The sequence below is a fragment of the Scylla paramamosain genome, unplaced genomic scaffold, assembly GCF_035594125.1.
Source record: "Scylla paramamosain isolate STU-SP2022 unplaced genomic scaffold, ASM3559412v1 Contig127, whole genome shotgun sequence".
NCBI lineage: Eukaryota > Metazoa > Arthropoda > Malacostraca > Decapoda > Portunidae > Scylla > Scylla paramamosain.
In genome coordinates this window covers 17048-32502 of record NW_026973792.1, presented here as the reverse complement: position 1 = coordinate 32502, position 15455 = coordinate 17048, and the positions used below count along the sequence as shown (strand labels likewise).

Genomic DNA, 15455 nt, shown 5'->3' with positions numbered 1-15455 from the left:
AGGCATGCACAAGGGTAAGTTGTTAGGGGACATGGGTTACCCTTGCCGTAGTTATCTGTTTACTCCACTAATGAATCCCAGCAACCAAAGTGAAACAGTGTATAATAAGGCACACATTAAAACAAGAAATAAAATAGAATGTGCATTTGGTGTCTTAAAAAGATGCTTTAGTTGCTTGGGCAAGCGTCTTTACACGGCTTTAGACACCACAAAAAAACATTATTGTAGCAGCAGTTGTGCTACATATTTTTGCAATTCAGAGTAATGTGCCTCTCCCAAATCATCATCTTGAATCAGACGATGCAGATTCGGATGATTCAAATGCAGATGATCATGGTGTTGACCCAGAAACAGCCATTGCTAACAATAATGCAGCACAACAAGCTGAAAGGGCTAGATATATCAGAACATACTTCTGATAACAGGATGGTTTGATTCTGCCACTCAAATATGGTATCTCCTCCATACTCTTGTATTAACCTCTTTCATTACTCCATCCATGTATCTGGTAAACACCCAAGCGGACAGACATCCTTATCTCACACATGCCACACTACCAAATATTACACCAGGTATTCAAGAGCATTCCCTCTAAACTATATGTGTACATATAACTGATTATAAGTGTTATCCAAAATAGTATTCAAATATGTACGAATCTAAGGTATTTTTGCTATTTCTTTTTTTTTATGTGAACTGTTACTCAGAAAAATGTACTTGTAATTCCCATTTCTTACCTTGATGAGTTTGATTTTACTTTGTATACAATATGACTATAAACACTTTGTTATGAAAATACACTAGTTGCTATACAGTTATGGTAAATGACAACACTAAGTAAAAGATATTTTTCTCAAAAATATAATCACATATTTTATCACCATCGAATAGAGTAATCATATTTTACTGCAACAGAAAAGGAAAAATCAATTATATACTGTAGTTTTAGTGTGTGTGTGTGTGTGTGTGTTGTGTGTGTGTGTGTGTAGTAATAAAACTTCAGTGTTTAACTGTATAGTAATTTATTATCCAATGTAAATAAATATACATATTGAGAAAAAAACAAGATTTTAATGATCTTTACCTCTATTTATAAATCACAGTCATATATCACATGAATATGTCTTATTGAAAAAATGCTTTAATGATCACATCACTAATGAAGCACAGAGATTATCTAAGTGTTTGTACTAAATTGTGGGTGTAAAAAAGGAGACTAGTTATTAATGGCCATTGCCCTTATATAGTAATTATATAATAAATCAGTCCTATATCACATGAGTACATGAATCCATGTAGTATTTCAAAAAAATATAATGATGATACCTCTCAAACAAAGCACTGAGATTACTATATATATATATATATATATATATATATATATATATATATATATATATATATATATATATATATATATATATATATATATATATATATATATATATATATATATATATATATATAAGTGTTTGTACTAAACTGGGTGAGTAAAGAAACTTTGGATCTTGATCTTACAGCAACACCGCAAAACAAATTTATGCCTGATCATTTCTAGAATTGTCCAAGAAATCTACAAATGCACCTGCATCTGCACGCACATCTTCCAGTGTGTCTCCAACTCTTGAATGTATAGAAGACATAATTTTCATTGCTTGGCATAAACAGTCCCCTTCAATCTTTTTATTTTCTAAGTTTTGTTTATGAATTTGCATCACTATTTCATGTTCTTCCTTTTGAAACTTTGACAACATTTCATAGGACTCTCTGCCAACACTGTCTTCCACTTGCCTTTTCTTTGCTTTAAACTTTTTCCCACTCACTTTTCCTCTCGCACTGGAAGACTGTATTGGTGACAATTCACTTGGAAAGGTAACTGGTACCGATGCCAAAACAGAGGTGGAAGGAAGAGGTGTGCTACAAATTGAAGCTACTGTTGCAAATTGAAGCTACTGTACATCAACAGAGGTTGAAGGAAGTGGTGTACAGTGGTTGGAGGAGCTTGAGGATGACACTACAGTTCCATGAACATCCTTAGAAGTTAAAGAAAGAGGTGTGCGGTGGATGGCAGGACTGTAGAGCAAAGCTGCAGTTCCCGATGACTCAACAAAAGAGGTGCAAGCAGCAGGTGCACTATCATTTCCTCTGGCAGGCATGAGCGAAATAGGCACTGAGCGTGCTGTGGATGGCTGTTCAGTCATGGCCATCGGCTCATCCAACTGCTCTCCCTTCTCATTAATAACAACGACAGTGACATCTGTGAACAAACAAATAACATTAATGAAAGTAACAGTATGGTTGTTTACAGTATAGTGTTTAAGTATATGAATGGATTGCCTCTTCCATTGAACGAGTAATATAGTTACAAGGTACATAATAATGTTCAACCCTCTCTAAGCAAGATGAACTTAAATTGGTTTCTGGTCAATACAGATTTTCTAAGGCCTTGACAGATCTATTACAAGCCAGAAATTTCTGCTTTATCTGGAATTTGTCAAGTCTGGGTGGGTCTTCTGTCAGACAGATTCCATGTAAACCAAAGTAGGTCCGTCATATCAGGGTATTTTCTGTGCATGCACACCATTTTTTCAAGGAAGCTCTTAAGGCAAGTTTACATGAAAACACCAATTTTGTCTACAGAATAGTTGGTCTCTATGCTACAAAACAGTTTAGAGTCGTCTGAGTATGCTGCATGACCATGTGGTGAAATATTTTGCTGGATTAAGCCAAACCAAAGAGTCCCATGATATTAATCAAGTATAGATGAAAACTGGGTTAAGAACAAGAAAATTATTGGAACCACTGCTCCAAAGTGATGAATAATTTGCAAAAATAAGGATGGCATCAGAAATATTTGCAAGTCTGAATATACTAGAACTCAATATCACATTTAAGAACAGAAATGTGATATGTAAAACAGAAAATTTATTACTTAATGGAACCAACCTGTTGGCCATGTCACTGTCACTGTGGTTTGGGTCCGGTTCTAGCTCGTCTGCGATGAGAGCAAGGATTTTCTCCAATACAGGGTCTGGCTTGACAACTGGACTTAGAGGACCACCTCCTGTTCAACACAGTTTTTTCCTCTGGTCACTAACAAACTTCTTGGCCCTGAAATTATTTCACATCATTAGGCATAAAAAAGTTACATATTTTCATTTAATTTTCCTGCACTGCACAGTACAAGAAAGATACCATACCATAATTTCATATTGATAAATTATCATCTATAAAAGCTACATAAACAAAAATTAAAGAAATATTGTAGCCTAATTGCTGTTGTTCTTATGAAGAATGGTAAGAACTAATAAATTTCAGGATAAAACTATAGAATAACACTTCCTCTCTAATCATTAAAAAACAATGAAAGATTATAGAAACATTACTGGTCAGCATTGTCTGTGATGTTTTAAAGTGGGGAGCACTTGTTGTGAGGTTTGGTCAGCTTTGGATAGGATGGGATAGGTTTGATTAGATTAGGTTAGGTTAGGTTAGGTTAGGCTAGGCTAGGCTAGGTTAGGTTTGGTTAGATTATGTTAGGTAAATAAGTCACAGACAAACCTAACCTAATTCAATCTGATATAACCTAATCTAAACTAAAATAAAGTAACCTAACCAAACTTATCCTGTCCTATATGGCTTATGTGAGGTTAGGTTAGGTTACTTAAGTTTAAATTAGATTAGGTAACACTCACAGACCAACCTAACCAAACTTAATCAAGCCTAACTTAATTCAATGTTATGTAACCTCACAAGAGCTGTCCACCCTCACAACATCACAGACATGTTATATTATAATTATATATTGGGTACTCTAGCTCCTTGCATGGTTCTCTTAGTGTTTGGAGAGGTGCTAATACTATAGTTTCACAAAATAATCAAATGCATATTTCTAAGAAAACTTTAAATCATTCATGCAAAGTACTAGGGTAAAGGCAATTAGAGACTTAATATTCTGTCTGTCAGGAGAGGGTAGTTGAGATAAGGAAGCAACTGGAGGATTCAATTGAGATGGAGAAAGTGGAGTGACATTATATTATTTTTAATGGTGACTTTTACCTGTCTACAGAACAGTAGGTTGACTTTTTTACCACACACATTTCCCTTGACTTCTAAACCCTGTCCTTCTTAGAAACAATCTTAGATGGGTAGATTGTAAAATTCTTAATGTTTTACAAAGGTACTCATTAATAAACTACAACAAGAACAATTATTATTATGTACCAATTACCCAACAGAAATCCTCTTTACCGGTAAGTGGTAACTAACAGTAACATTAATTTAACCTGATAACACTGACATTTAACTAATTTTTCATCTCATAATTACTTTCTACCGTAGGAGTGTGGAAAAGTAAACTTGCTAATTACCAAACGACATTTTAAAACCAACATACTAACCTTGATCTCATGTTTTCCTAAATCTTCTTAATCTGTTTTACAGTCCTCTGCGGCCCCAGACCACTGGCAGCAAGAGAGTTCGTGATCTCCTCCCATACTCTTGCCTTGACCGGTATAATGCGGGCGTTGGTCACGGTTGGTGGCTTTGCTGAGGAGAACACCTCTTCTTTCATTGATTAAGTCTAATAGAAGTATCCTCTCCTCTTCTCCCATGTGCTGCATTCGTTCACTTCGCAACATTTTTGCAAGAGAACATAAAGTTCATTCATCTGCAGCGGGTTGGGAGATGTTCGATTTGTCACTGCGACTTGGCTATGTAACATGTTCGTATAATATTCAAACAACCTACTATTTTATGTGTACATGATACTATATCACATATTTTATGCTAGTATATATGTTTTGATGAAAAATTAGCTGAAAATTCTCCGCAATAAACAATAAAAAATGAACAAGTCGACATATCCGAACACAACCAAACTTTCAGAAATGCCACTCTATGCGCATACATAAACAGAGCGACCACACAACCTTTCAAGGGCTGCCAACTGTGAAAGTAAGGGAGCGGGTGGTTGAGTGAGTGTTTTAACGCTAAGGCAAATTTGACTTCACTCACGTTAGGGTTAGTGAGAGTGCGAGGGTTAAGGGACCATTTGAGTGTTGTTTTAAGCTATTTTAAGCTATCAGTTTTTGACCACTGCTTTGACCCTTTTATGGGACTGGCATTTCAGTGGGCATTTTTTTTTTATTGGATTTTTGTTGCCCTTGGTCAGTGTCCTTTCTACATAAAAAAAAAAAAAAGACAAAGCCACACGCCTTGCACAGGTACCCTTGGATGACTACTCTCACTTCTCAAGGAAAAGGTTAAGCTCCTATCAACCGTTTAAGATCAGCCATATACTCGTATCTCAACTGATACTAGAATCACAAACACTGAAGACCTGTGTACAGTCAGCTCTTTCAATTAGCACAATTCACAAGGTCAAAAAGGGTAACACTTCCTCTAACCGCATGAGACCAGCTGCTTCAGCCAGTATATTCAGACACATTGGCATCAGAAGGCAATATTCCCTCTACCAACAAGCGGTACAACAAGTTTCTGTTATTAGCACACAAAGCTTCACTGGATGCACATGGGTTAGATACTCTTGCATTACCCAGCCGCACTCCTTCCACCAGCAGAAGGTGATACCACAGTTCCACAGTTAAGTACATAAAGCTTGACTGGCACTAAATGCTTAGATACACTGTCATTGCGCTACCAAGCTACACTCCCTCCATCACAACAGTACAAGGTGCCACCACAGTTCCTACCATCAGTGCAAGACGCTCTCCCTGGCTTACCTTGTCGCTCACCTTAGTATCGAGGTGGTTGCCGTCTTTGTAGGTGAACCAAACCTTGGAGTCGTTGCAATGGGTGAATGTGTAGGCCTTCACCCAATGTTTGCGGTCCGTGTCCCCTCGGCCTCGCGTCACCACACCGGTCATCAAGTGTGGCGGTCCCAAGTCCCACTGAAGTCACTGGTGTTTTGCAAGGGATGGAGAGAGCAGATTAAGTCTCGATTATAGTTGAGAATGCTGGCAAGGGTTACAGCCCACGGGATTTGGGAGAAAGGTTGTTGATAAGGTAGGTAAGAATAAAAGAACATAGTAAGATACAAGCAAGAACACAAGGGAAACAGCAAGAAGCCAGGAGGCACACACTTGGCAGTCCTCACACAAAGCATACCTACAGTAAGTAAGTGCACCTATCATTCCTATCCATAAATTTGTCTAGTCTCTTAAAAGCTTCCTATTAATTTTGGTTACTGAGTCACATCATTGTTACTTCTTTGAGGATGAGATGCGTTTTTCTCTTTTCTTTGTTTCTACAGTGTGTGTGTGTGTGTGTGTGTGTGTGTGTGTGTGTGTGAAATTCATCTACAGCCTTCAGAATCCCGTGCTAAGTTCATGATTACCTTCCCGCAGAGAGCTTAGCAAGTGTCTTTACTTACCATCCTTCCTGCGAGCACACCAAGCGCGATGGGAGTTAGGCGCCGCGTCCTCCCTGGGCTGGCACGATTTGCTGCGGCGCCAAGGCTTGTGGCAGCTAGCGGTGAGCTGCACGTCCACGCCCTCACTGATCACTGTTTTGCACTCTGCGACACGAAAGCAAAACACGCTTAGTTGACTGATTACATGATATTGCGTAGTGCTGCGACAATATGAGAGAGAGAGAGAGAGAGAGAGAGAGAGAGAGAGAGAGAGAGAGAGAGAGAGAGAGAAAGGCGGGGAATGGACACATTCTGCCTTAATCCTTAATCTATAAGCGATAACTTAAGTTTTTCTCCCATTGTGTGTGTGTGTGTGTGTGTGTGTGTGTGTGTGTGTGTGTGTGTGTGTGTGTTTCATTTTTTACTGATCATGAATTAATAAATTTATGATACTATACTTCATTCCGTCCGTTTTAATCTCTCTCTCTCTCTCTCTCTCTCTCTCTCTCTCTCTCTCTCTCTCTCTCTCTCTCTCTCTCTCTCTCTCTAAGTGGCAAGTAATGTGCCTGCGCAGATACTACGTGATCAAATCTTACGCTACCTTTCTTTCCAGATCTCCATCCCTCTCAGAAAGAATAAGATGAGAATCACATTTATTTAAAGCACAAGGAAACAATTGGTTGGAGCAAATTTAAGCCGTGACCAAGAGGCAGCTCAGTTGTTCGGTGAAAGTTGTTTTAAGCTTCAGTCAACAAGTTGACCTCCACCATGTGCCCTTTACTTATATTGTTGTTTATTTCCTTATATCAACAAATACTCGTAAATATGGAATGTCCTGCTCTCGCAAGCTGTAACAAAGCACCCCATCGCTGCTGAGTTCCCGTGACGCGTGTCTTGTCTACGACCATTTGTGATGGCATTATGAATCTTGCCTGTATGTGCAAGGAATTAGTACAAAGATGGATGTAGTCTGGTAATGGTGAAATGCTGTCTACAGAATATAGTTATGTGGAGTTCGGATATATTTTCTTTGACTTGGTGAGTGGTAGATCTGTAAACTGGAATAACTCATTATCACTCAAGCAATAGACAGATGCATTGGTTATCACCAGTGAATATCAGTTAATTATATCTATGAAAATATACAAAAAATAGGAGCTTCGAAACGACACTGCAGAATTAGATGCAGAATGTCGTTCAGAAAGTCTCCCCCAGGAGCAGCGCAGTCGGCGCGTCTCAGCATACACACAAGAAGAACCCAACATATACAGCGGTTGTAATTCTTTTGATGAGGAAGGGATGTTGGTCAAGGGTAACCCGAATGTATTATTGCTTCACAATAAATGAAGAGAGAAAAAAAAAATTCGAGTACGACTTAAAGTTTTTGTGGTAACAAGATCCATCGGTAAAATGTCCCACAGAGACAGTAACACCACTAAGTACTAACCACGGCAAGACAACACGTGTACTCTACTTGCACAAGGCTGTCATTCCTCTTATCCCCGCCTCTTTATCTTAAATGCAAACAAAAAGTAAAAGAACAAAAACAGATTGCACGGTATGGGAGACAACGCGCGGAAACAGAAATACGTGTTCATGTCCAGACAGCAATTTCAAAGCAATCCCGAGGAAAGACTCCAGTGTTGGCCTGGTACAACAAGCCCACGTGTGACTGGACTGGTTTGGACAATGCAAAAATTACATTCGGATAAAATAACCGACTTGAAACTCATGTAAAGTGCATGAGTTACTCTTTTTCTTTCCTTTTAAGAGTCTTCAGTCACAGCATAATGAATGTAATGCTTCACACTGCCTTGCTCCTTGAGGCTATTTACAAATTTCCAAAACGAGGGTACAAGTAGTCTATCTGAACTCTCTCTCTCTCTCTCTCTCTCTCTCTCTCTCTCTCTCTCTCTCTCTCTCTCTCTATTATAGCCAATACCTCCTCATTAGAAATTCAGTAAGCTAGGAGTGTGGCATATCATGCAGATCTACCTAGAGGTGCTTGCCTTGATTGACACCTGACTATCTCGGAGAAGGTTACGAAACCAAATGACAAAAATGCTAAGCCGCAGCAAATCAGCTGGAGCGAACTTAACAATGTACGTCACATGACAAACACAGGCACTTTGGCACAAATAAACGCACATTTTCAATTAATATTTGTGACCATTAACTTGAATTATTGTTTTTATCAGGAGAGAGAGAGAGAGAGAGAGAGAGAGAGAGAGAGAGAGAGAGGAGAGAGAGAGAGAAGAGAGAGAGAGAGAGAGAGAGAGAGAGAGAGAGAGAGAGAGAAGAGAGAGAGAGAGAGAGAGAGAGAGGAGAGAGAGCGAGAGAGAGGGGAGGAGAGAGGAGAGAGAGGAGAGAGAGAGAGAGAGGAGAGAGGAGAGAGAGAGAGAGAGAGGAGAGATGGAAGCCTGGGCAGAGAAGGGGGATAGTGTAGATAAGGGAAGGGGGAGGCGTGGGTCAAGGCAGCACGTTGAGGCCCCAAGGAACACCACACTCCATACACTTTTCCTGTTCTCCTTCGTGCGTCTCTAAATGTTTCACTGTTACTCCTTCCGGGTTAACATTTTCAGGACTTCTGATCATGATTACTGATTTACGTGGGCTTTTAATTATTCTCGTTTTAATAACGTGGGCGTAGCTCAATTAGTCCCAGCCCTAATGGAAATTGTTTTACGCCACCGGCTGGGAGTATACCAACGATCTTGTCACAGGCTTACCACACCATCCTTTGGTGTTACCAAAGGTGAACAAAGCGAAAGTAAAATGTGATTAGAGTTTGCTGCCTCATGAACTGTATTTCAGCCAGATAATAAGAATACTGAGAAGAGTCCTTGATGGCAGTAAGGTTTTGATGTTCGCTCATTAGGTGTGAGGCGCTTTACTTGTAGTGATACACCTCGCTCATCAAGCATACGAGTACGTGTTGTTAAAGGACACACTGTGTACACGCTCTCTTACATGAGTGCAAAAGTTTATCCTCCAGCTGAACACCTCACAAAGAAAACACAAAGACATCTTATACAGTACTGTGAAAAACCTGGCCAGAATTCCTTCCCTCACGTATGTCTCACCTCGCTGTATGCGTATCGATAATTTCTTCACGGAGTTGAAATCTCTCGTCGTTCTTTTTGCCCGCTTCCAACTTTAATGTGCCTACCAGGTCAGGTTCACGTTACTGCTTCATAAAAACCCCATTCGAATTGAGTGTCTGTTTTGCCATCCAATCCTCTGACACTGGAGGATCACTGGACGGTCACAACACGGAGTATTTGGGCTCCATCTAAGTCTCAAGTCTCTCTGGCGCTGCGTCGTAGTTTCCTTGACAGTACTTGGATGTTCAAATTAAGATACACTATGCTAATGCGGACTGCTGCCGGGGGAACTTCGAAGCAGCTGTATATGCATTCATATAAAACAAAATGTGCTTGAATGAGAACCAAGGAGGAATAAACTGGGAAAGAGATAATAATGTTAGGTAAAGCATGAAAACATAAGAAGTAAGCACATTAAGTTCGGAAAAAGAAAATTCACTACAACTTTTTGGTTAAGAATGATAGGGCACAATGATATGTAATACTTTTCTTCTTCATACAAATGGATAAGGTATTTTGCTTACCGAGTCCATGAACCTTTTCCAAAATATATTACGCACTATTAGATTTCACAAAAATCTCTCTCTCTCTCTCTCTCTCTCTCTCTCTCTCTCTCTCTCTCTCTCTCTCTCTCTCTCTCTCTCTCTCTCTCTCTCTCATTACTCCCCTCAGCACCCAGACACAGTAGCTCCTCTCACCGCTGCCCGGTCCTTCACCTCCACCTGCATCACCTCCAAAAGGCATATTTCTGAACCTGGGCAGGGTAGTATCATAACTCTTCCTGACACAAAAAACAGTCTTGCGGAGTGTACCCAAATGGACGGAAGGTAAGAAATTAGTATCATGAATTCAGTGAGGGGAGAGCGTGACGAAAAACAATTAATTGGAGTACAAAAATTCCTAGGGTTCGAAGTCATGGATATTTCAGGAACTAAGACATATGTGCGTACACACACACACACACACACACACACACACACACACACACACATACGACGTTCTTGAAGGAGGGTCTCACTAGGCAAGGCTACACGAGAAGCTGCTCACTGTCTTAGATACAGCAGAACACTAATGCCTTTATCACGGATGCTGCACATTTAATTTGTCATCAGTGTAATCGTTTAGACCCATTTACGTGCGTGCGTGTCTGAGTGGTTATTTACTCACTTGACTAATGTGTGTGTGTGTGTGTGTTTTTTTTTTTCTCAAGCTATCATTTCCTATGAATTAGGATAATATGAGTACGTTTGCGGAGAGAGAGAGAGAGAGAGAGAGAGAGAGAGAGAGAGAGAGAGAGAGAGAGAGAGAGAGAGAGAGGGGGGGGATGAGACGAGGCGAGACGAGACGAGATCACACACACACACACACACACACACACACACACACACACACACACACACACACACACACACACACACACACACACACACACACACACACACACACACACACACAGCCAGCATAAAAAACAACATTCTTTCAGCTGCTGCAGACAGTGCCTGAAGGAGGGCCCGTTCGTGTGTGTGCCCTGTGTTGTCGTCGCCTTGGTAGCACCACACCCACGTATCCCTACGAGACCCCAGCAGCATCACGAAGTTAGTAAACGTGCACCTGACCGCCAGAAACAAAGTATTAAGAGACACGCTATACTTTAAAAGGAAGGTTTTTTGCTATTTTAGTGCCCATTTAGCCCTAAGCGGCCATAGGATGAGCGAGGAACGTCCTGAGGTGCATCGATAATGTCAGGGTCTAGCGGTCGAGAATGTGCTCATATCAGGTGTCGAGATTGTTCACGAGATTTAACAGCCGGCGATGCTATACCTGTCAATCAGCTCATTGTTATTCACAGGCAACATGTTCATCGCCTGCACCTTCCCTACCTTCTTCTGTATTTTACACGACCCTATCAGATGTAATCAGAGATGATAAAACAGCATGACGAGTAATCACGACGCCGGGTGAAAGCAATAACCGAAGAGCGAAAGGTAAGGGACGGGGCTAGGCAAGAACAGTCCCTTGCGCCGAGAAATTACAAGGTTGAAAATGGTGTGTAGTAGTTAAATGTGAATGGTATGGCGAGGAATGATAGTATGCCAGCGACAGCCACACTGCTTGATGTGGAGGCAAGGAAATGTTAGGAGGTTACAGGCGTCTTGTTCGTAAGAAGTCTGTAATAATAAAAAAAAGAAAAAAGTACTTTAGCAATAGTTCAGGGAAGAGAATAGGGTGATGAAGAGAAATATAGTTCTGCGAAGGACAGATTACGTTAACTGAGGTTCTGTATTAATGAAAAAACATCCTTCAAAATTAGCTTTGAGATGAAGTCCGCGACGGTTCATGGGCCGCGACGGTTCATGGGCCTACTCCACATGAACAAGGAACTGTGTAACTTTGAAGAAGTGTCGCGGCTTACCCTAACCTGCAGGCTTGCCCGGGGACTAGTAGGAGATTCCCTGTAACCAGTTGGGGGCAATAAGCAGCAGGAAAGGACTAATTAACAGTTCTGAAGAGCCAGGATAGGCCTAGCAAGCCACTGGTGTTACAGTTTTTGCTCAAGAAACGCAGAACGTGCCTCGGAATCGGACTGACCAAAGAGTAACGAACCGGAATGGAACTGGACATGAAAATAGGAAACAAAAGACAATAAAGATTGCAACGATAAACTTGGCAACATTCAAGGATAAAGAAGAGGAAATAATAGAGATGATGAAGGAAAGAAAGCTGGAAATCGTTGGATTATGTGAAACTAGAATCAAAGAGAAAGGAGAAAAAACATTACATGAAAATTATAAGATCATATATAGTGGTAATGAGGATGGAAGACATGGGGTTGCTATAATGATGTCACCACTGATGGCAGAAAGGATGGACAGTATGGACTGCAGAAATGAGAGAGTGATGGGTATAACGTTAACTATAGAACAGACAAAAATTAGCATTATCCAAACATATGCTCCACAACAGGGCAGAAGTCTGAGGGAGAAAGAGCAGTTTTATGAAACTCTACAGGAAATGACAGAAACAATAAGACATCACGAGAATGTCATTGTCATGGGAGACATGAATGGACATGTCGGACAGAATAGAGATGGAGTAGAGCACGTCATCGGAGAGTTTAGCATTGGCGAAAGGAACCAGGAGGGAGAAAGAATAATAGATTATTGTGTGATGAATAACATGTCCATTATGAATACTTATTATAAACATCAGGAGAGCCATAAATGGACATGGTATCGGTGGAATGCAGCACAACAAGGATATACTGAGAGGTCAATGATTGACCTGTTTCTCACCAACAAGAAAAACATATTTAAAGATGTTAGGACCATACCATCTGTGTCCTTAGACTCTGACCACAGGTTGGTGGTGGCTAAATTAAAAATTGTAAAACCAAAGGAAAAAGTCAAGAAAAGCAAAAGAGATTCAAACTGGAAAACCTCAAGGACGAAGAGAAGAAGCAAGCACTGCGGCAACTGGTAACATTACGAAAACCAACCGAACTGGAATTGGAAGAAATGAACATAGAAGAAGAATGGAATAAATTCAAGAACACCGTGTATGGGGCAGCTGAGGAGACAGTTGGTATTAAAATCAAATATGGAACCAAAAAGAAAAGTACTGCATGGTGGACTTATGATGTTAAGGAAGCAGTCAAAGAAAAACAAGATCTTTCAGAAAATGGATGAAAACAAGAAACATTGAAGATAGAGAAGATTACGTAGATAAACGAAACAGTGCAGAAGCAACCAAAAGAGCAGCCAAGGAGGACATGTGGATCAAGATTGGTCAAGATCTAGAGAGACACGTAGAAGGAACAAGAAAATTATTGTATAACATGGCTAAGAACTATAGGAAAGGAAATAACGAATCAACATATGCAATAATGAACAAAACAGGAGAATTACTAACAAAACCACAGGAGATTGAAGAAAGATGGAGAGAATACTTCCAAGAACTTCTAAATGTGGAGGATGTGGAAGTGGATGAAGAGCGGAATCTAGATATACAGGAAGAACAAGGAGAGAACCCAAATGAGATCAGTATAGAGGAAGTGAAGGAGGCACTAAAGAAGATGAGAAGCGGCAAAGCCCCAGGGGACGACGAGCTCCCTATAGAGCTATTTAAAGCTGCTGGGGAAGAATGTGTAGAGTGGATGAGGTACATTTTCAGTAATGCGTGGAAAGAGGAGAAAGTGCCCCATGACTGGCACAAAGCAATAGTATGTCCAATATATAAGAAAGGCAGTAAAACAGATTGTGCAAATTATAGAGGTATATCCCTGTTATCTCATGTTGGAAAATTGTATGAAAGAATAGTTGAGAAAAGATTAAGAACCTGTGTCGAGGAGAAACTAGGAATATGGCAGTATGGTTTCAGGCCCAATAGGAGCACGACAGATCTAGTGTTCACTTTAAAGATGATAATGGAGAAGAATTGGGAGTGGAGCATTGATAAATATGTGGCTTTTATAGATCTGGAAAAAGCCTTTGATAGAATTAGAAGAGATTGCTTGTGGAGAGTCTTACAACATCAAGACTACGGCATAAACTCTAAACTGATACGAGTAATTAAGAGTATATATAAGAACACGGAGAGCAGAGTCAAGAACAGAGAGCTGGAGAGTGAATGGTTTAGCATTAAGACAGGAGTGAGACAAGGGGGAGTGCTCTCTCCCTTTGCTATTCATTATATACATGGACAGATGCCTGAAGGAAGTGTGTGTAAGGGAGGATAAAGAGATCACGCTGGCCTATGCAGACGATGTCGCTGTCGTGACAGGAAGCCAACAAGATCTTCAAGAGGCCATGACAAGATGGAATGATGTCTTAAATAGGGAAGGAATGAGAATGAACAAACAAAAAACAGAAATAATGAAAGTTGGCAGAATAAAGGAGGAATGTAATATTTACATAGAAAACGCTAAACTGAAACAGACCGACAAATTTTGTTATCTGGGAGTACTTTTCGACGAGGAAAACAGACAGAATATAGAAATTTTAAATAGAATACAGAAGTACAATGCAAATGTCAGTGCATTGTATCCCATACTTAAAGATAAGAATATTCCAACAAAAGCTAAAACCATAATATTTACAACAATACTAAGACCAGTACTTCTATATGGGTCAGAAACTTGGACACTGACAACAAGAACATCTTCACAAATACAAGCAGCAGAAATGAGAGTTCTGAGAATGATCCGAGGTGTGACCAGACTTGATAGAATTAGAAATGAAGAAACCAGAGAGAGATTAGGGATAACATCTATACTGAAGATAATTGAAAAGAACAAATTGAGATGGTATGGACATGTCCAAAGAATGGAAGATACAAGATACGCAAGGAAGTTTCTGGAATGGGTTCCTCTAGGCAGGAGGCCGGTGGGACGACCTAGGAAGCGATGGATGCAGGGAGTTGAAGAAGCTGCTGAACGAAGAGGAAGAAATCTACAAGAAATAACCAGAGATGAGGATTTCATGGATAGAGACCTTTGGAGAAGATTTGTAGAGGCCGGACACTGACAGGCATTGCCTACCTTGCGTCTGGTGAGAAAGGTGAGAATGAAGACGTAGTAACGGGCACGCTATGGCACATTCTCTTTGGTAGCTGCCAACGCCGGCTGTACATGGTGTTTTCTCTCAGCTGCTCATGAACACTGGTGACGAGAACGCTGAAGAGAAATGAACAACAAGTGGCCGAGCAATGGAATGTTATTGTAGAAGTAACGTGAGCTGCGGCGATGGCTCGGGTCATGACGCCGCCCGCCCATCCTCCCACCTTCCCTCCCTCCAGTCCCTCCCTTCCCTCCTCTTCCTGCTCTCCATTCCTCCTTCCCAGGCTGTCACTTGTGTCTCCTTCGTGGTGGTGATGAACAGCCTGTTGATGACGAGCGCAGAGCGTGATGCTCGTTGAGGCGCTTGGTGAGGGAGAAGGGGCACCTGGCACCCTTAAAGTGGTGCCCCGGTGCCTCTGATCTT

General features: G+C 40.6%; 1 long non-coding RNA gene across 3 annotated transcripts; it reads right to left on the bottom strand.

Moving 5' to 3' along the window:
• Positions 1–1475: 1475 nt before the first annotated feature.
• On the bottom strand, positions 1476–15253 carry LOC135099414 (uncharacterized). Of its 3 annotated transcripts, none has more exons than XR_010267909.1 (6): positions 15014–15253; positions 6395–6538; positions 5745–5921; positions 4401–4669; positions 2947–3111; positions 1476–2257 (listed from the first exon to the last, which is right to left on the bottom strand). It is a non-coding gene; the product is annotated as an uncharacterized LOC135099414 (long non-coding RNA). The 3 variants fall into 3 exon arrangements; XR_010267907.1 differs by lacking the exon at positions 15014–15253 and adding an exon at positions 9457–9524; XR_010267908.1 differs by lacking the exon at positions 15014–15253 and adding an exon at positions 9457–9524 and having other exon boundaries at positions 5757–5921.
• Positions 15254–15455: the final 202 nt, after the last annotated feature.